The 21,855-nt window shown below is 43.6% G+C and overlaps 1 protein-coding gene across 2 annotated transcripts in view; it reads right to left on the bottom strand.

Moving 5' to 3' along the window:
- The window catches only part of NCALD (neurocalcin delta), a 316,714-nt gene that overhangs the window by 217,454 nt on the left and 77,405 nt on the right, over positions 1–21,855 (bottom strand). For both annotated transcript variants that reach the window (XM_070392674.1, XM_070392671.1), the window contains exon 2: positions 2,987–3,038. The gene's annotated coding sequence lies outside the window, so the exon portion shown is untranslated. The remainder of the gene's footprint in view (positions 1–2,986; positions 3,039–21,855) is intronic.

Raw genomic sequence — 21,855 nt, 5'->3', positions numbered from 1 at the left:
AGGTCATTAACAGCAGGAGTTGGAGAAAATATACAAAGAAGCAAAATAACACAATTGTCACAATATGGAATAATCTTATATAGTAAAGAGCTAATATGCTAATTAGACAGAAGACCTTCTGGAATGACTAGTGGGCGGGGGTGGGGGGCGGGAGGGGGGGCGGCGGTGGTGATGCACAGGGCCATGAGGCAGCTGGGGCTGCGAGGGCCTTACACTTGCATGAATTTCGTGCATCAGACCTCCAGTATATAATAGGAACTGTGAGTGTGTGTGTGTGTGTGTGTGTGTGTGTGTGTGTGTGTAACAATTATTGGGAGGAGCGTTAGTCTCTCCATCCCAGCATTCCTTCCTGGCACATAAAACAAAACTGTTTATCTTCTTTAAACTATTGGAAGGTGACTTCTACCAGACCCTACAGCCCTTCACTCCTCCTCAAGGGAGTAACTTCATGAATTGTTTAGACTAAGTAAGGGGAAATGCATGGAGGCAGGTCTAGGAACCCTCCCTTTTCTCTATTTCTGGCCTCAGTAGCATGTCTTTTTCTTTTCCATGAAAGAAGATTTCAGCAATAAGTATAACCGAAGACCTGATTATAGCTGATCCTATCCATAATTTGAGCTCATTCTCTCATTCAGGGTCACTGGGAATAAAGCTGATATTTAGCTCCCTGTCTGTCTGATGTCTGCATTTAGTGCTCCATCCAGAGCAAACCCAGCCCTGATCTCTTTTGCAGCAGCAATAGGCTCAACTCAAAGACACACATCCCAGCCTCCTTTGCAGCTAACAGTGACCATTAAAATTAAGGCAGGAGTCACTGGCGCCAGGCAACCAGGATAACTCTTTACCTGGATTGACTGGAAGACATGACCTTGTGCCCTTCTCTGTCTACCTGCTCAGAACATAAGCATGAAGGTCCCACGTTGAACAAGGTATGTTAGAACAATTTAATGATATTGCCAGAACTCTGCTTTTTATGTCTCTCACTAGCGGGGGTGGTTGGGTGAGACTCAAAACACTTGGGCACAAAAGCAAAAGGAAAGACAAGAAGAAAGCAGGCTCTGTCATCCAGCCATCGTGCCTGGCCTTTTCTTTATGGTATCAAAGGAAAGAGGAAAGGGTATGAATTGGGATAAGCGTGAAATTAACCTTTATTGAAAGTTGAGAGAAAAATGGAGAAAACTAGAATTCTCAAAGTTGGTAAGATTCAAAAGTGGAGGCTTTCCTGGCAAGAACCTTGACAGAGGATTGGGCACTCAGCAGAACCCTTTGGGCCAGGATTTGAAGCATCCATAGGAGCCTCGGTGAGGAGCCTGCTGCTTGAGCTGAAGACAAGGTGGAGAGGAAGACAAAACTGCCCCTGGGAGGCAGGCTTCACGGGTCTAAGGAATTCCTTATAAGAAGAAGCAACCGAAAAATTACTGCTATGAGAAAGAGTTGAGGTTTTTGAGTCCTAGGAATGCAAAGGTCAAAGAAGAATTTGAAAATAAGAAGCTTTAAATATGCACATCAATGATAACTGTTCAATTCAATTCAATAATTTAACTAAAAATGCATTTAAATGCCTTAATTTTGTGCGCTATTTCCTAATTTATTCTTAAAGTAGGGTTACCTTCACAATATTTTGACTTTGAAAGATTTTAATCTCATTAAAAGCACAGTTAACTAAAAAAGAAGAAGAGACACTGCTTCTATAAAACATTACTTCTCAAAGATTCAAGTGCAAAGGAATAACTACCAAAGCCTCAAATTCAAAATACATATTATTTAAAAATATCTATAATTCATTGAGAAAGACGTTTTGCAACAAGGCAACTTGATTTTTCTCAAAAGACTTGAATAAACACTTCATTTTTTTACGGCTTAAAAGGGCTTTTCACAAAATAAGATCCCCAAATGGTCAATTAACATGTGAAAAAGTACCCAACTTTATTAATCTACAGGAAGTACTAATTAAAACTACAATATAATACTACTGCACACCCACCACTAGAACTTAAATGAAAAGTCAAGCAAACAAAAGCAGAAAAATGTCTTATATTGGAAAGGACATGAGAAATCAGAACCCTTATACACTCCTGGTTGGCATGTAAATTTTTAAGTGAATAAAACCTTTTTGGAAAACTGCGAGTATCTGCTGAAGCTGAACATATACCTATCCCATAACCCAAAAATTCTCCCCCCACCCCCACATAAATAAAACTCACCAAACTGAGTCAAGAATAGATAGAAAACCTAAACAAATCACAGATTAAATCAGTTGGTAAAAAAAAAAAAATCTTCCTTCAAAGAAAACACTAGGCCCAAACTGTTTTCCTCTCATTAACTATACATTTAAGTAGCAAGTAATTCCAATATTTTGAAAACTGTTCTTGACAAGGAGAATACCAAATAGAAACATTTTATCCAACCTCAGGACTAAAACTTAGCAAACTAAGTCTAGCTGAGTTTAGAAAAGATAATGCATCATGATTTTATGTCAGCAATGCAAGGTAGTTTAACATTAGAAAATCAATTAATGCAAATTACCATGAACAGATAACGGATAAAAGTTATTTGATCATATCAGTAGATTAGAAAGCATTCAATAAAATTAACATCAAGTGAGCTGATTTATTTTTACAAACTAGAAATAGAAGAGAAACATCTTAATCTTATATAGAGTAATAGATTATTATTAAAGCACCTTCATCAAATGATGTACCATAATTGACTTGATGTAATTCGCCCACCAATGGATATTTAGATTCTCTCCTCTTTGTTTTGTTTGGCTATTATAATTTATGCTGTGAGGAACATCTTTGTGCATATCCATCAAACTGCCTAACCTCTCTATGCCTCAATTTCCTCATGTATAAGATGAAAATAAAATAGTGCATTAACTCCCAGGGCTATTGCAAGGATTAAATAAAATGTTGGGTGAGGTCACAGCAAGTCTTGGGAGAAAAACAGTGTTTATAAATCTGAGGAAAACATTTTCTGTATTTACCTGGTAGTAGATCTCTCAAAGCACTTGAAGGCTCCAGTCAGAAGAAGTCACTCTGTCAAAAATAAAGGAAGTTATTGTCTTAGGTCGTCAGAAACTAAGAATATAATATCACAGGAAGCAATCAGAGATGGGGACTATTAACCTGCTCCAGGATTCCTTTGGATCATTTGATATCTTCTGCCCGTCCCAGCTTCCATCCCTCTAATCAATTAGGAAGGATTACTGCCATGTTCCCTCTGTCTGCCCTGCTCTACAGCACAGTGGCCAGAGTGATAATGCTAAAAGATGGGCATGACACGCCACACCCCTCCCAAAACCCCTTCCACAACTTCCCCTTACCCTTGGGAGGAAGGCCAAGCCTTGCCATGACTTTTAAGGCCCTTGACCATCTGATGCCCATCAACTTCTCCAGCCTTGTCTCCCATCTCTGCACCACTGTCTGGGTTCCAGCTACACTGGACTTCCTTCAGCTCATCACTCCCTGCCACCTCCCAGCTTTCATACACACTGCTCTTCCTGCCAGGACTACCTTCCCCCTTCCCCACTCACCTCCCTCCGACCAACTCCTACTTATCCTTCCACTTTCCTCCTAAATGTCACTCCCTCGGTGAGGCTGTCTGCTCCCTTGACCACCGTAAGCTCCCCTATTTACACTTCCAAAGATGCCGGCACAACTTCTTCTGTCACATCATACGTCAATATAGCTTGTCTTCCCTGTAAGCCCAGGGATCATGTCTGTTTTGTTCACAGCTATATCCTCATGCCTAGCCCAGCATTGGTCTCACAGTAGATGCCTAATAAATATTTATTGAGTAAAATAATTAGCAAACTCATTCTTCAGTCCTTAGCTTTCCAACTCATCTTTTAATACATACTAATAATTTAATAGGCTTCCTACTTCACTATCAGATTTCACTGGTGATCAGATTCACCTATTGTAAGAGACAATGCTATTTTATATGACATTCAGAAAGAAAAAAAATGGCTGCAAATTAAACTGTCATACAACACTAAGATTAAAATTTTTATTTTATATGTACTGAAAGAGCTCTGGTAGAATTATTTAGACATGGATTTTAGTGTGTGCATTAAAAAGAAAAATATGCAATAAATTAATTAGGTACTTCAGTTTAATTTGGTTTAGGTATCACATTCAGAGCCCACTTTCCTAAATCACTTTTGATACAAGGTTCAACAACTGTGTTTTTCTACACAATATTATCCACTATGCCACCAAGAACTTTAGTGATGCTACATTACTTAAAAGAGTGCTCAAGTATTATACTTGGGATTTTCTTCTAAGCTTCTGACACCTTTCCACAAGTCTTGATGTTGGCAAGAAAATCTTACTAGGTGTCAACAGAAGATTTCAGTCAAAACTTAGGACTCACATTCCTTCCTCAGATCGTCATCAAATGGATCTCTGACTGAAACCATAAGGGGTCTCAGTTGTCTTGCGACCCAGTTCCATGTATGAACTACCAAGTTCAAGTTCAAACATGCGTAGGCAATGCAACTACAGCACAATGACACCTGACCAATTACGATAAAAAATGCTTTTGGTTGTACCACACATTTGGTATCAGAGTATTAAAATGTGAGAAAAACGGAGTGCCAACCTAGGAGAGGTAGTGTCTGTGGGGACCCTGGTGCTGTCCCTTCAGCTATCTCCCTGGAGCCACAGGGCCCAGTCTCTCCTCACAGGACTCTGGCTCACTCCGCCCTCCCTTCACTGGAGCCGGGAAGTCAGTCTCGGTGGGGAGCTCCACATGACCAAGAACTTGTGGGCAACCCGTGGCAGCTGAGAGTAGATTCTACTCCACAACCAGAATGAAACTGAAGCCCTCACTCCTATAACCACAAGGGACCGAATGATGCACTACCTTGAATGAACTTAGAAGTTGATCTTTGCCCATTCGAGGTCTCACATAAGACTGCATCCCTGGCCCACACCTTCATTGCATCCTCGTAAGACTTTAAACAGAAGACTCGGTTAAGCCATGCCCAGACTCTTATGCCACAGAAACTGTGTGATAAAGATGTGTGTGGTTTAAGTGCTAACTTAGTGATAGTATTGTTTTGCAACAATAAATAACTAATCCAGGGAGTGAGAAACCAGACAATTAGAATTGTACGAGCTACGTCTAAAATAAGTCAGTAATTGCACCTGAGGATTTCACCTGTGAGAAAAGTGCGGGGCTTTATGACATCTACTCTCTACATGATGATTCTCCACTGTTTCTGTTCTCAGTTGTAGTCCTAACAACTGCCCAGAGAAGTAACCCAGTTGAGACAGTACTAATATACTTCCCTTTACTTAGCAAAGCAGAACCTGTTTGTGTGCAACAGGCAGTTTCTTTAAAAGCATCATATGAAAGACATCACAGCAACCATTGTCCAAAAATGTCTCTTCAAGTGGCTTGTCACAGTGTCTGAAAAACTTCCATTACAGAACCATTCTTCTGGAAATAAAGCCATGTATCTTTAGAGATATTCTTTGAAAATGAAAATATCCCAATGAAGAAGAATAACACATCAGATCATTATCCTCTTCCAATAACCTTTGCTGATTTAATTTACCATATAGTCCAGTGATGGCGAACCTTTTGAGCTCAGCGTGTCAGCATTTTGAAAAACCCTAACTTAACTCTGGTCCCGTGTCACATAGAGAAATTTTTTGATATTTGCAACCATAGTAAAACAAAGACTTATATTTTTGATATTTATTTTATATATTTAAATGCCATTTAACAAAGAAAAGTCAACCAAAAAATGAGTTCGCGTGTCACCTCTGACACGCGTGTCATAGGTTCGCCATCACTGATATAGTCACTGCCCTAACAAAGCCTTAAGGAAATGGTCATGAAATATTCTCATTATCTCTCTCTTTCTCTCTCTCTCTCTCTCTCTCTCTCTCTCTCTCTCTCTCACACACACACACACACACACACACATTCACTTACACCTAGTCAGAGGCATGACCAGAAATTCTGACTCCTCACATGTTGGAGTGGGGAGATGAGCGAACAGGTGCTGGGCTGAGAGAAGGTGGGGGGCCATCAGCTCGCACTCCTGCAGCTAAGCCCAGGCACAGGTGCTTCCACCCTGGAGGAAGAGGCATTTCCTGACTTCCGCTGGCCCAGCCATGCCCCGTGAGCAGTGTCCTCCCAGAGGAGACGCCTAACTACTCCTCTGACCTATTAAAAGACGTCTTGCTTCTTTTGTGTGGTTAAAAAATAACACAAGCCCTGCCTTCTCCACCCATTTTTGACTGTGTAGCAGTGCTGTTGACTACTATCCCAGTGTTGGACAGCAGGTCTCTAGGGCTGACTTCATCCCACAGAACTGAAACTTTACAGCCATTGAATAGCACTCCCCTTACTCCCTCCCCCCAGCCCTGGCGACCAGTCTCTGCTTCTAGGAGCCTGACTACTTTAGACGCCTCATGTACGTGGAATCATGCAGGACTGGCTCATTTCACCTAGCATAACAACCGCAGGGCTCACCCACGTTGCTGCATATGTCAGGGTTACCTTCATTTTAGGCTGAAAAATGTTCCATGGTATGTACATACCACATAAAACACCATCCTTAAGGAACAACTTTTCAAATAAATGTATGTCTTTTAGAAACATGTCATCACACTAGACCAGCGTGGACTGTAGTGCCAGAGGTTTCCTCCTCCCCGGACAAGTGTTCGGGGCCACAGGGTCTCCTCTCTGGCGACTCAGCTGTGGCTGGGAAAAAGGGGGAGGAGAGGGACGCCATTGGAAAAGCCAGTGGCCTCGCTGGGCCTCAGTTTCCTCATCTATAAAGTGGTCATATTGGATTAGATGACGTATCAGTTCAAGGCCTCAGGAGGAAAGAGATGAAACACTCAAATGGGAGCTTTTATAAGGGGATTATTATGAAACATGGACCAGCTTAAGGAAACCACCAAACGATGGTGAAATGGATCCCCTGGCTCCATTGGCTTCAAAGCTCCCATGGCTTCCCTGGGCTGGGCTGCGCTCCCAGTGCTGCCTCATCCACCACACACCCGTTGGCCAAATCCAAACAGAAGCCAGAGGGCAGATAAGCCCATGGGTGTGGTCCATGGAGACTAGCCTCCCAGGACCCAGAACAGTGCAGAGAAGGGGAGAGAACGGATCTGGAAGGACAGCGAACACCCAGCACAGATCACTCGTGAGCACCATCGAGCTCCAATATTCCATGACCATTTTGGTACAAAATTGAGCTTGGCTACAGTAAGAAAAAAATCTGTTTACACCAAAGATTTGCAGAAAATCCACCAGGACACAGTTTCTCATCCTTCCCTGAGCTTAGCTCCAACAGTGACATGTGCTTGCTGCTCTCAGAAACAGCTCAGACAGGATATCTCACTCAACGGCCCCTGGTTTTCTCTCTCACTGAGCTCTTACAAGTGGGGTGCGATTCGGTTCTGAGCCAGTAACTGATGTTTCTCCTCCTTGTCTTCTCCCCTGAGATCCTGTCCTTCTGGGAGGAGGCTCTGCCTCACAGAAGAGATGCAGCAGGGGCAGAGACAGGGCTTTTCAACCCAGCGCTCAGAGCCTTGGAGCACAGACAAGGGGACAAGCCAGAGCAATGCTTTGTCCCCCCTGCCACCCACACCAGACCCGCAAAGGGATTTGTGCTGGGGAGAGTGTGGAGAGCAGTCTGGGACTGAGTAGACGTGTGCTGCCTGGGCCGCTACTGAGCCCCCCAATTCCTTTTCCCACACATGTCACTTTCAAAGCTCCCATGGCTTCCCTGGGCTGGGCTGCGCTCCCAGTGCTGCCTCATCCACCACACACCTGGCCTCCAGGGGCAGGGAGGCCCCCGGGGGGTCAGGAGTCACAGGGGAGGTCAGTCCCAGGACCGACGTGTGAGATTTTTAATTTCCAGAATCAAGGATCCTTTTGAAAGTTCCACTTTGACACGTGGTTGCTTCTCAGGGAGTTCCTAGGATCACCGGCCCTAAAGACCCAGGCCACGTGCTGCCCAGGTCCAGCATCTGCCCTTCCCTGAATGAGAGGCGACGCCATGCTCCAGGGCACATGGGCTTTGCTGTGACTGTCACACACACGTCCAGTTCGGCGCCCCGGCCATTAGACAGCTGTCAGCCTGGGCTGTGAAAGCTCCCTCAGGACAGCCGGGGGCCACCTGGGTTAGCACCAAAACCTGTCTGCGGAAAACCAAGTTTTCCGAGTAAAATATGTCTGTTCTTCTTTCAAAGGGGATAGGTTCTTTCCAAACGGCTTTAGAAAGTGGAGGAAGACTCTCTAACTTCTGGCAAAGAACTAACTAGAAGGAGGAAGGAGGTCCCCTCCTGCCCATTCTGAAGAGGAGCCCATCTGGGCCCAAGGTTCAGGGCGACCCAACCTCTTAACCTCTGCTTCTTGCTTCCCTCATCAACAAGATAACTGTCAAGGCCCCTTCCCATTCTAAAATTATATGACTTTTGCCCAGCTGGTGCGGCTCAGTGGTTGAACCAAGAGGTCACCAGTTCGGTTCCTGGTCAGGATACATGCCTGGGTTGTGGGCTCGATCCCTGGTAGGGAGCATGCAGGAGGCAGCTGATCAATGTTTCTCTCTCATCAATGTTTCTATCTCTCTATCTCTCTCCCCTCCTCACCCTCTAAAATCACCATATATATATGTATAACGGCCCCTCCGTAACACTGCACAGTGCGCTCCTGACGTGGCCACTTTAGTCTGCTTCCGACTCAACTCTAGCTGAAAATGTTACAACTGGAGGATTTGTGAGCACTAAGTCTGATCCAGACTCCGTCCAAAGCAGAGTGCCAGGAGTTAGCTTGTATATCTAAGGGGAAACTGAATGGAAAAAAGAGAACGCAGCAAGCCCTGGTGTAATATTGAACTGTTGTTGAAAACCCACCATCTAAACATATCAGAAACAACGTATTTTCAGAGCTGTGACCAAGTCAAATGTCTCTCAAACACAAAACAGCAGCCTGTCATGACTGAGAATGAAGCAAGCTGCCGTGGTAAGATGCAAGTGCTCCTTTATAAGCAGTTTGAATGCTTCCAGCTCTCTCAATAAACACCAAGTCAACATATCAAACACATTCAGGGGGAACTTCATCAGCTAGTCAGTCACTTAGGTAACATCAGGCTAGATCTCCCTCGAGCACTTGGCCCTGATCAGGTGTAAACCTCTTCCCCAAACTGCCCCCCCTCTTGCTCGCCCTTTCCACTCAGCACACAAGCCAGGAACCTGAACACCATTTAACAGTCCTCCTCTTCTCCTCCCATCAATAACCAGATCCCTTGGGTGAGGCTAAAAAAGTAATAATAACAAAGAGAAACTGATGCATAACTCAGAGCAGTATGTCCTCAAAGCTCCTTCCAATCCTCGGTGAGCCCCACATGGTAGCGTGCCTTGGGGGGTGGGCCAGAGGGAGACCTTGGCCTTTCTAAAGCTCCATGATCAACTCCCAGAGCTCACACCTCTCCTCTCACCTCTCCTCTACACCAGCCCCTTAACCCACCTCCAGAATCTTCATCACTGCATTATTAAAAGCAGGGAGCAGACCCGGCAAAGATGGGACTTACTTTAGAGCAGCGGTTCTCAACCCGTGGGTCACGACCCCTTTGGGGGTCGAACGACCCTTTCACAGGGGTCGCCTAAGACCATCGGAAAACACATATATAATTACATATTGTTTTTGTGATGAATCACTATGCTTTAATTATGTTCAATTTGTAACAATGAAAATACATCCTGCATATCAGATATTTACATGACGATTCATAACAGTATTAACATTACAGTTATGAAGTAGCAAGGAAAATAATTTTATGGTTGGGGGTCACCACAACATGAGGAACTGTATTAAAGGGTCGCGGTGTGTGTATTAGGAAGGTTGAGAACCACTGCTTTAGAGGAAGAGGGAGGAGGAGGGAGCTGAGTGGATACAGGCAAAATTCCTTGATAGGGAGATGGGGAAGAATTTCAAACACTGCATTTTAATACTATGTGTTGCACATACAGACACACCTGTACATAGACACACAGACCCAAAACATGCCGAGTGACTGTGCAAGGTTACAAGAGATGAGAGAGACATACTGGATCGAAGGGACTCTGGCTCACAAAGCCTGTCTGAGGACATCTGACGATGAACTGTGTATTAGATGACTTTGTGGAATTACTGTTCATTGTCTTGGATGTAATGATGGTATTGTGTTTGCGTAGAAGACTGTTGCTATTCTTAGAATATTTAGAGATGCAGTATTATGATGTCCTCAACTTATATTCAAGTGGTTTGGAAAAAGAATGTGAACATTTATCCACAAATCTTACCGAAACACAAACTTAATCCCATGTGCATAAACAGGGTAGGGCAGAATTAGGTTTACAGTTGTTCAGATGGGAAATAATACAATAATTAATAAACACTATTACAAGAGTAAACTGTTTCGCCCTGTACACCTCCTTTTGCTCCACCCTGTATGTGGCGTGAACATGAGAGAGAAAGCACAAGTAACAAAGTGAAGGGACTATATATTCTTCTGACAACTTTTCTGTGGGTTAATTTTCAAAATAAAGAGGGATGAACAATAAATAATAAATAGAGTCCCTTTCACTTGTGTACTAAATAGTCCACACAATGCCCTGGCCTCTTCCTTTGAAGCTTTAACTGGCCTGACCCGGGGTGTAGAAACAATGCTCACGGCCCTTCGCGCTGGGAGGGTGTGTGTATTAAATCCTCAGGGAACCAGCTTTCTAACGGGAAAGTCACAGCTTCAGGATGGCCCTCAGGACTAGCTCTGGGAGGAACCTAAACAAATCTCTTCAGCATCCCCCATGGCCTCAGCCAGGGTCCCTGCCCAGCACCAGGCAGCTCCTCCCTGCGAACTTCTTTGCCTACCATCAGTATGACACAGCCCTGATCCTCCAGCCGCATATTCCAAGGGTGACCCCTTAATTTATTGTTCACATTAAGATACTTCAGAGTACAAAGGGGTGCTAACTAGACAGGGTGCTGGGACAAGCAGTCAACCAGGACTATCCCAGGAACACCTGGCTATCTGGCCATCCTACTTATCCCCCATGAGTGGGTGTATTAGACAAATACACAAATGATAGCAACAGTAATCATTAACCATATAACGAAACAATAGCCACAGGCAATCATTAACCATCACCAAATTGCTTGGGAGTTCAAAGGAGGGACAAAGTGATTCCTTTGGAGGAAATCAGAAAGAAATTCATGGAGGAGAGGGGATTTCAAATTGGTCTGAAAATAATAGCAGCCTTGAGATCTCGTCACCATAAAATAGCAGGACTTCTACAGGGAGATGTGGAAGGAAAGGTTGCTCCAAATAGAAGGCATTGTGAGAGCAAAAGCCAAAGTAGGGAAGCATGGCATATGCCAGGGAAATGGAAGCAATCTATCCTATATAATAAAAGGGAAATAGGCAAATTGACCCTAACGGTGGAACGACCGATCGCTATGATGCGCACTGACCACCAGGGGACAGACGTTCAATGCAGGAGCTGCCCCCTTGTAGTCAGTGCACTTCCACAGGGAAAGCATCACTCAGCCAGAAGCCGACTCATGGCTGGCCAATGCAGCGGCGGTGGCGGGAGCACTAAGAATGTCTGACTAATGGCTTAGGCCTGGACTACAAGAGGGATGTCTGACTGCCAGCTTAAACCCGATCCCCCAGGAAGCGGGCCTAAGCCAGCAGGTGAACATCCCCCAAGGGGTCCTGGACTGCGAGAGGGCACAGGTCGGGCTAAGGGACCAACCCCCCCCCCCCCCCCCCCGCCCGAGTGCATGAATTTTCACGCACCGGGCCTCTAGTCTATTATAATGATGTGAAGGGGTGCCCATTAGGAAAGACAAGGAGAAGAACTGGGCAGGTACATTGGAATCACAGTGAGAAGTGCATACTCAGTCTGCCAGGCGATAGAGAGTCACTGAGGGCTAGGGGAAGGATGGTAACAAGACTGTGGAGGACTTTGAATACCAGGCTAAAGGAAGGCCAGAGAATCAGACATAACTTTTATAGACACGGATGATATAAACCAAAAGAAAACTGTTACAGACATTGATGTCACAAGCGTCTCAAACCTCTCTTTATTCTCTCTAGGGGGTGGTTCTGTTTTATGTGCTGGGTCGAGTATTACTTCTTCTGTCAATTTCTCATCATGACCATTTTTACAGGAGCCGTATTGCTAGAGAGTGACTGTCACAGAAACAGAAATGAGAGAATTAAATGTTCAGAATTATCCAAGCTCAAGAAGATAAAAACAGAAAACACAGCATTTGAGGTAAAGGAAAAGCAGGTTAGCCAGAGGGGAGGGATGGGGTAAGTTTCCTTTGATGGGAAATTACATTTTGAAGGCACAGCCCATGTTAATTCAAGTCCTTCTATCCCCCATAAAAGAGCCTGAGGCAATGTCACATTTAATAAGATTAATTCTATTTTCCCTAAAAGTTAATTTACAGACTTTTAATGGATTACATAGAGAATCTCAATTGGGGGGGGGGGGGGTAAGAAAATATTTCAACCGTTTTCAGTTTTATCCCACATATTTGACTAGACAAGAGCACATGCCTTATAGAAGAATGTCATTCTAGAGAAAACTATTAGCATCAAATCTTTCCGGAAAAGGTGGGCAGGACACTGGCAAAGCAATCTCATTTCCAGAGGAGAATGGCCCAACAGGAAGCCAGTGCTCTCTGGTCTCTCAATACAAAGCCAGGAATATTTGTAAACAGAGATCACATACTCCCTTTGTGTAGAGGGTGTGCCCTTCTCTTCAAAACATAACTGCTGGTCAGTTAAGGCCATAAACGAATAGGAGACAAGGCCAGTCTAGAAAGGTCATCCTTGGGTTTTCAATCCATGGGTTTTTCACATCGGCAAAGGACATCCAGGAAAAATAAACAGGAGCCAATTTTCAGAGGTTTCCGCTGGGCTTTGAGCTTTCAAAGAGATAATTGCAATTAAATGGAACCCATCAAATATGCTTGAATCCAGAAGGTCATGCCTGTATTTACACCTTTGGAGGATGAAAGGGAACCAGTTCATTATTTTGAAACCTGGTAAATGAAGGAGAGGAATCAAATATTTATCTCGTCTCTCCTATATGAACCGTACCACTGGGTGACCAAAAAGTAAATGAGGGGAAGCAATTTTTTAATAAAAGTATTCCACCTAATAAACGAAAAAAAAAATAGTCTAAACTAAAATATTACCATTTTACCAACTCCAATAATTAAATGAATCTAAAGTGCTGAGCACCAATGGTTAACATTTCAAATATGAGCTTCCTGATGGAAGACGCTCCTATAGTGTTACCAAAGGAATTATATCTGAGTCTGATCGTACCTGTAAATTGAGCTGCCATATTGTAGAAAACACAGAAGACAGAGGAATACAGTAAAATATATCATTTGTATGCAATCAGCAAAATCAATGAAGTTCTATGTATGAGTGAATATCCCTCTTGTATTGGCCTGATAAAATCTTCTATTAACTTTACCACCAGATATACTAATAGACTCACCCAGGCAAGTCTGGCTGTACTACTTAGTGCTCAACCTCCCAACAGCAGGAGCCAACAATGAGCCCCAGTGGGCCAGCTGGCTACCCGATGGCAGTTGATTACATTGGTTCCCTTCCATCATGGAGGGGGCAATGTGTCCTCATTGGAATACATTCTGGATGTGGATTTGCAATCACCACCATCCACATACTTAGGCAATGCCTTACTTATCATCAGAGTATCCCTTACATTTCTTCTGACCAAGGCAATAATTTCTCAACAAAAGAAGTGTAGCAACTGTCTTATGACCATGAAATTTTCTGGTCTAGCCACATACTCCATCATCCAGAAGCACCTGAAGTGACAGAATGGTGCAATCACCTACTGAAGAGAGTCACCAACTGGGCTATAACACCTTGAAAGTTTCTGGCACAATAGTACAAGATGCAATATATGCTTTGAACCAACAATCCATTGGGGGGTTATTTCTTCCATAATCAGGCTACACAGGACTGGGAACCAGTGGTTAAATTTGGAGGGTCTGCTCTTATTATTATACCTTACAACCTAATCACAAAAATCATTTTCTCCCTTTTTCTTTCCCCTATATTTTAAATAACTAACTTTACAATTTAGTCATTTGGGTTATAAAAGAAATAAGATTATGACTAACCTATAAAAGAAACATATCATTGCTGAAACCGGTTTGGCTCAGTGGATAGAGTGTCGGCCTGCGGACTGAAGGGTCCCAGGTTCGATTCCGGTCAGGGGCATGTACCTTGGTTGCGGGCACATCCCCAGTAGGAGATGTGCAGGAGGCAGCTGATCGATGTTTCTAGCTCTCTGTCTCTCTCCCTTCCTCTGTGTAAAAAATCAATAAAATATATTTTTTCAAAAAAAAAGAAACATATCATCCAAATATGGATGCATTGACTGACAGAACTTTGTTGTCATTTTTTTTTCTGTGACTATGAGTTTTGTGGGTTTTTTCTGCATAATCCCTTCACCCTTCTCACCCAGCACCCCACTCCCGCCCCTCAGACAGCTTGTTCTCTGTGTCTATGAGTGTTTCTATTTTGTTTATAGTTTATTTTGTTAATTAGATTCCACATATAAGTGAAATCTTATGGTACTTGTCTTTCTCTGACTGGCTTATTTCACTTAGCATAATACTCTCTAGGTCCAATCATATTGTCACAAAATATAAGATTTCCTTCTTTTTATGGCCAAGTAGTATTCCATTGTGTAAATGTACCACAGCTTTTTTTTTTATCCATCCATCTACCAATGGGCACTGGATGAATATTGAAAATAACCCTGCCATAGAGGGGTGCATATATTCTTTTGAAATGTTTTGGGTTTCTTCAGATATATTCCCAGAAGTGGAATCGCTGGGTCATAAGCCAGTTCCATTTTTAATTTTTTGAGGTAACTCCATACTGCTTACCACAGTGGCTGCACCAGTCTGCATTCCCACCAACAGTGCACTAGGCTTCCCTTTTCTCCACATCCTCACCAGTACTTGTTTGTTGATTTACTGATGGTAGCCATTCTGACCGCTGTGAGGTGACATCTCATTGTGATTTTAATTTTCATTTCTCTGATGATTAATGACTTTGAGCATCTTTTCATATGTCTATCGACCACTCCTCTTTGGAGAAGTGCCTATTCAGGTCCTTTGACCATTTTTTAATTTTTGTTTTTTTGGTGTTGAGTTTTATAAGTTCTGTATACATTTTGGGTGTTAACCCCTTACTGATGGAGCTTTATATCTCCCTCATCAGGAAAATGGTGAGAATGCCTCCCTTTGTGAAGGGGTTAGCTGCATTGGAATGCTTCTGTTGTTTCCTCAAGTTTATTTGTGGGCAGAAAGCTGTGTATGGATCCCTGCTCTCATTCAATTGCATATTCACTCTTCTATGTAGCTGCCTCTGACGGCACAGCACATTTATCAGGCTAACTCACCAGTTGGCTTCCTATTGGGTTCTATCCATTGTGGCACTAACAGGAGATGGAAAGACAAGAAGAATAGAGAATCATTTTCATTCTTTAGGGTTCTGGCAGTGCCTGTAGTGGCAGTGCCTGTAGTGGCAGTGGCAGTGGCAGTGGCAGTGACGTCATGGCTGGCTGAGGTGGGCTGTGGGCTCATGCTCAGGCACCTCGGTTCTAATAGCAGAAGTGGACTGTGAACCAACCAAAAGCAAGGACTGTCTTATACTAATGTTCCTGGCCGAGGGCAAAACTCATTGTACACGTGGTTGTTTTTGTTTTGTTTTCGGTAAAAAAATGCAAAAGGACATTTACCATCTTAACCATTTGTAAAGTGTACAGTATGGTAGCGTTAAATAGATTCACACTGTTGTTAAACAGATCTCCAGAACTTTTTCACCTTGCAAATTTGATAACCACAAAACAAAACTTCCTTTTTCTCTTCCCCCCAGGCCCTGGTAAATATCATCCAACTTTCTGTTTCTATGAATTTGACTACTTTAGATAAGTAAGCACATGATTTTTTTTAATTTACATAACTGTAGAATCTCAGAGTTGAAAAAAATATCTTATAAGTAATCTAGCACAGGTCTTACCTGTGCTGGAGTGCCACCTTTTAATTTTATGTTCAGGTTTTGATCACCTGATCTCTGCTGGAAGAATCACAATGACTACTTCAACAAGGTGAGCCATGTGATCTGGTGGACACTTCTTGTGAAGAAAAAAAAAGAACTTCTTCCTCACCTTTATCTAAAATGTTGAACTTCTACCCACTGATCTTGGTCTATTTCCAGAACAGAACACATTCCCTTCAGCTTCCAAAGTTCACATGTTTTGTGCCATGAGAAGATCTGCTTATTAAATTTTTTTTTTATTATTGATTTCAGAGAGGGAGAGGAAGAGACAGAAACATCAATGACCAGAGAGAATCACTGATTGGCTGCCTCCTGCACACCCCCTACTGGGGATCGAGCCCAAAACCTGGGCATGTGCCCTGACCATGAATTGAACCCTGACCTGGTTCATAGGTCTATGCTCAACCACTGAGCCACACCGCTGGGTAGAGAAGATCTGCTTTTTGATATTCAATATTCGGCAACAATATAGCAAGTAGCCAGAGGCCTCTATACCCAAGGGGAAGCCAGCAGAACCCAGGAACTAATTAAAACAGTGCACCAGCACTTGCTCCTGAGACTGTTGCACATCCAGGTCTTTAAAAATAAATATTCTACCACATGTTCACAAGATGACTGACAGTTTCTCATTAGGTAACTACTTAGCTCTTTAATAAACCAAAAGATTCTCTCCCAGGTAGTCACAATATTTACCACGATGCAAAGATTGTCACTAATGAAATTTCATTCACAAGAGCTTATCAATTTGCAATGATTCCTGAAGATACAGAGGCAGGATATCGGCTTGCTCTTGCAGCATTTCTAGCAGTGTTCCTAGCAGCTTTCATGGCAACCCCTTCCCCAAATAACTGCATGAAGCTATTTATACTGTTGCTATAGAAACATAACCAAAAAAATAATAAAGAATTTGTAGGACACAGAAGCTATGACAAAACATCTCTGATGGAAGATCGGAGGCTAGACCAGCCATGCATGAGCACTCGACTCTATGGGGCTGCTGTCTCTGTGGTATGTGATATGTGCCTTGGGCAACTGTCCTCTTCATCTTCTTCTTCATCATTATTAAATGCACTCAATGTATTTTTTGTTTTGCTTTGCTTTTAATGATGTTTCTATTGATTTTTTTTTTTTTAGAGAGAGGAAGGGAGAGGGAGAGAGAGGAGATACATTGATGAGAGAGTAGCATCAATGGGCTGCCACCTGCATGTCCCCTACCAGCGATCAAGCCCAAAACATGGGCAAGTGCCCTGACCAGGAATCGAAATGGAAACCGCTTGGTGCTTGGGGCAATGCTCAACCAACTGAGCCACACCAGCCAGGGCAATGTGTTTTTGATATAAAAGCAGCACTTCCTGTCACTTAAGGAGAGAAATGTAAAAGTAAGTAAAGGCCTGGAAGCAACAATTTATAAATAATAAATGTCATTTGCAAACAAACATATGACAAAATAACCATCTGCCGTGTAATCAGAGGAATCACATGAAAACAGCCTAGCGCTTCTGTCTCAGCAACGGAGGATGCGAGGAAGCAGATGCTGTCGGTACTGCAGGTGGAAGTGGACATTGGCACAACCTTCCAAAAGATTAGCTTGTCAATGAATAATAGAAATCTTAAAGATATTTAAATATTTGGTTCAGGAACATTATTTCCTGGAATGTAGCCTAAAGAAATGATGAAAAAAATAGGCACACAAAAAAGTGTGTAAAAGGGTTTCATAATTTGTAATAACAAAAAATTGAAAAAAAAATTACTAGTATATTCTAAGCATCTTATAAATATAGTAACTCACTTAATCTTTACTATATTCCTAATGAAGTAAATGCAATTTATTGTACCCATTTTTTACATCTTGCTATTTTTTTAATATATTTTTTATTGTTGATACTATTACAGATGTCTCCCTATTGTACCCATTTTTTATAGAGAAAACTAAGACATAGAAGTTAAGGAATTTGCTCAAGAAATATTTTTTTTTACTTTCTTTTTTTCTGTTTTTCCAATTTTATTTTACAATTGACATGTACTACAGTTCTAATTTAAGCATATGTATACACGAATGCTCTCAGCACCATCATATTCCTGATAGGCCACAGCCCTCAGCCTAGAACCTGAGAGGATCCAATTTTTAACATGGCTATAGGGACCAACTGAGTGCTTCCCAGCCATTTACCTCCTTGTGGGCCATGACCTGCGGCTGTTGTTGTTTTTAAATCTTCATGAAAACAAAAGAGCAAAGGCTCCTGACCTAACTGATAGCACTTTGCAAATTAAAACAACTTACATCAATAAAAGATTTTTAAAATCATTTCAACACCTGACATTTCAAAGAACTCAGCCTGTGTCCAAATAAAGTCTCTTTATTCCCTGCCTTCATCCCCAAGTCATCTGAGTGTGGTGGGGCGGGGGGGGGGGGGGGGGGGGGGGGGGGGGGAGTGGTTGGTTAGGGGAGGGGAGGGATGACTAGGCAGAGCACAGATATTTAACTTCACAAAATGCCCAGCCTGGTGAGGGTAGTGCTGCCTATTACAGGGCCTTATGTCCCGTGACACCTTTGTCCTCCTGCCCTGGAGCTCCTCCACGGTAATTCCTAATTCCCTGACTGAATCGATCTTGACATTTAACTTGCCCCCAGGAAAAGGGCAAGCGAAATGTGACAGAATTTAGACAGAATTTAAAGGAGCACCTACCTACACAGCACCTACCTACACCGACTGCCTACACCAGCGGAAAGAAAGCAATTGCCCGGGGGTCAGCGGGACAGAGGCAATGATTACATTCTCTCAAAGAACAATCTCTGCTCTGGAAAAGAAATGTTTCTCACCCGGTGAGCAACTTGCAGAGTCTGTGAGCAGGGAGAGCCTGCGAACCTGTGAGCCTGCGGAACCTGCGAGCCTGTGGAACCTGCGAGCCTGTGAGCCTGCAAAGGAGGCTGCATCAACCTCATCAGGATCAACTCCGTAAACTGCCTGGGCAATTTCTCCACCTGCCACTGGCGGCCTGGATTACTCTTCCTGCAGCAAAGCCCCGAGAAGCACTGAGTAGAAGGGCTTCCTGTTCTGCCGCATTAACCAGAATAGCACATAACTATGTATTGGTGGTGTATCTATTCATTAGTGACCCATTTCACAATTTTCTCACAATTCACTTTAGCAGGGTTGCTGAGACTCCCATGGGCTCCAAGACCACAATGACTGTAGGGAGGAAAATCTAAGATGACCCCCCACGATTTCCACCCTCAGGTGTCCCAACCCTGTGTAGTCCCTTTGTCACAGAATTTGCCAGGCGACCAAAAAACACAGGAGTACCGGAGGTACAGGAAGAACACACACCATTTATTCCAGACATTTCACATGTACCAGTACAGGACTCAGGGGAGACTGTTTCTTTCAAATCCTGAGTAAACCAATATGGAGAAAGCTTTCCCTTTATACCCCTTTGGTTTCTTTGTCCCCCAAATATGGATTACCCCCAGACCTTTCGCAGGCTTTGCAAAAAGCCCCATGTGCTCCGAATGGAGGCAGTGAGACCATATCTTAAGGCCTGGCCTGGCGCCAGCGCTGATAACTTTGTCTGGGGATGGTTTATGGCAGCGGTTCTCAACCTGTGGGTGGCGACCCCTTTGGGGGTCAAACGACCCTTTCACAGGGGTCACCTAAGACCATCGGAAAACACATATATAATTACATATTATTTTTGTGATTAATCACTATGCTTTAATTATGTTCAGTTTATAACAATGAAATTGGGGGTCACCACAACATGAGGAACTGTATTAAAGGGTTGCAGCATTAGGAAGGTTGAGAACCACTGGTTTATGGGCTCTCTAAAATGGGAGTAAACAGGTCTTGCAGGACCAGACAATTAAAGGGGCAGTGGCTAGACTATAGGCTAACAAGAATGTGCATTAGGTTAATGGCACAGAGTCAGATTGCTAGCCCCCCAAAAATGTCTCATTTTCCCCATCACCTTCCCCTTGACTGTGGGTGGAACCTGTGAATATGATGGGATGTCACTTCCTCGATTAGGTTACATGACAAGGCTAATGATAATGAGATAGTCACTCCATCCTTGCCAAGTACAGAGAGATGGGAAATCAGAAGGACACCCCCCACCCCCTTGGCCTGGAAGAAAGCAAACATTTACCATCGCTAGTATCTGAACACACTAAGAAAGTAAAGTTAGCTTTGTTCACTTCCTGCTACAACATGTTGCAAGCACCACCACCTAAGGTTTTAACAGGCTCTGGAAAGTGAGCTTGGGCATTATCCTGAAGAAAGGAAGCCTGCAGTGGGGAAAGAACTGCCCCCACCCTCTAGCTGTTGTCTTGAATCGAGTGGGAGGGACACAGGCAAGACTGAATCAACTTTCTGCATACCTCCGAAAGGACCACAGGTCCAGGGTGCGCAGGAGTGCGAGGGCTTCCTTCGGTGGCCTTTAAATAGAACCCTGGTTCTAATAGAATTCTGTTTAGAGATGCGAACACAGCACAAGTGGGTTCTTTCAAAAGAAAATTTGCTGAAAATTGCCAGCCTTACTGATTTGTGAGCTCAGAATTCTCCAGGTGGCTTGGCCTGCAAGTCCCAAGGAAGGCTGAGGTAGCGTACCAGCCACACAAAGGCTGCAATCAAGAGGAAATGCCTCAGCTGCTGGCACCCAATTGCCCTTGATATTTTGATCAAAGAAAACTGTTTCCTCTTTCTAATAAAAAAAAAAATCCAATCACCTTCTATGGGTGGGTTTCAAAGCTTTCAGCAGCAAGCTTCACCAATCAGGGCATTTCGTATTGAGTGGAAGGCCTATGAGGTGGGCTTTTTCCTGGGAAATTCCCTGCTACGATCGCTTGAGAGCACAGTTTGCTCTAGCAAAGCGTGGTCCAGGCCTAAAAGAGTTTGGTCTACTTATTGCACATATAATGGGAAGTCGAAATGGAAGTTTCCTCTCAGTTTAGCAGTAATAGACCCCAAAGTAGAGTTTCAAAGTTAACGTCCAAAACCAGGCAGGGGACTCAGATTGCACCCCTACAACAAGAATATCCAAGTCAGAGATGAAAGTAAAGCAACCGAGAAAAGAATTTGTGAGGAGGAATGCCAGAGAGCTTAGCACGTGACTCCTGCATGAGGGAAGTCACCGTGGGCTGCAATCCCACGGGGCGGGCCCGGAGGTGGACTTGTGCAGAGGACAGGCGCTCAAGGAGAGGAGGCCGTGGGGGACTCTGGATGGGCCTGCACTCGTCCAGCACAAGGGACAGATGCATATTTCCCATGACAAGCGAGAGACACTCACAAAGAGCTGGGTGAGGTCATGTCAGGTCGTGTCTTCCAGGGACTTTTAGGTGCTTTGTGAGACCTCAGCAACTGAAAGCTGGAGGTGACTACCAGAGTCTTGGGGATGAAAAAGGAGCACAAGAGCCAGAGGACAGAGTACATCACCTGCATCAAGAGAACCGCAGCTGAAAGGGTCTCATCATTAGGGTGGCAAGTCGGGGGGAGAGGGGGGAGGTTAGCAAGCAGCTGTTCTCCATCTCCATTACAGACAAAAAAAATGGGGGGCAGGAAGAGAAAGAAAAAGCTACATGTGTTGTACTAAGTCAGGCTGGAGTGAGAAGGAAGGGCTGGGAGAATATTTCAAAACTATTCATTTTCTTGGCCTGTTCCTACCTAAAGTAAAGGCCAGGCCAGAGAGAAAACATCTGGTGGCGACTCTCTACTGGGAAGAAAAAT

Source organism: Myotis yumanensis, unplaced genomic scaffold (assembly GCF_028538775.1).
Source record: "Myotis yumanensis isolate MYYU_CA2020_CCGP unplaced genomic scaffold, mMyoYum1.0.hap1 SCAF_15, whole genome shotgun sequence".
Taxonomy (NCBI): Eukaryota; Metazoa; Chordata; class Mammalia; order Chiroptera; family Vespertilionidae; genus Myotis; species Myotis yumanensis.
This window is presented reverse-complemented; position numbering and strand designations above follow the sequence as displayed.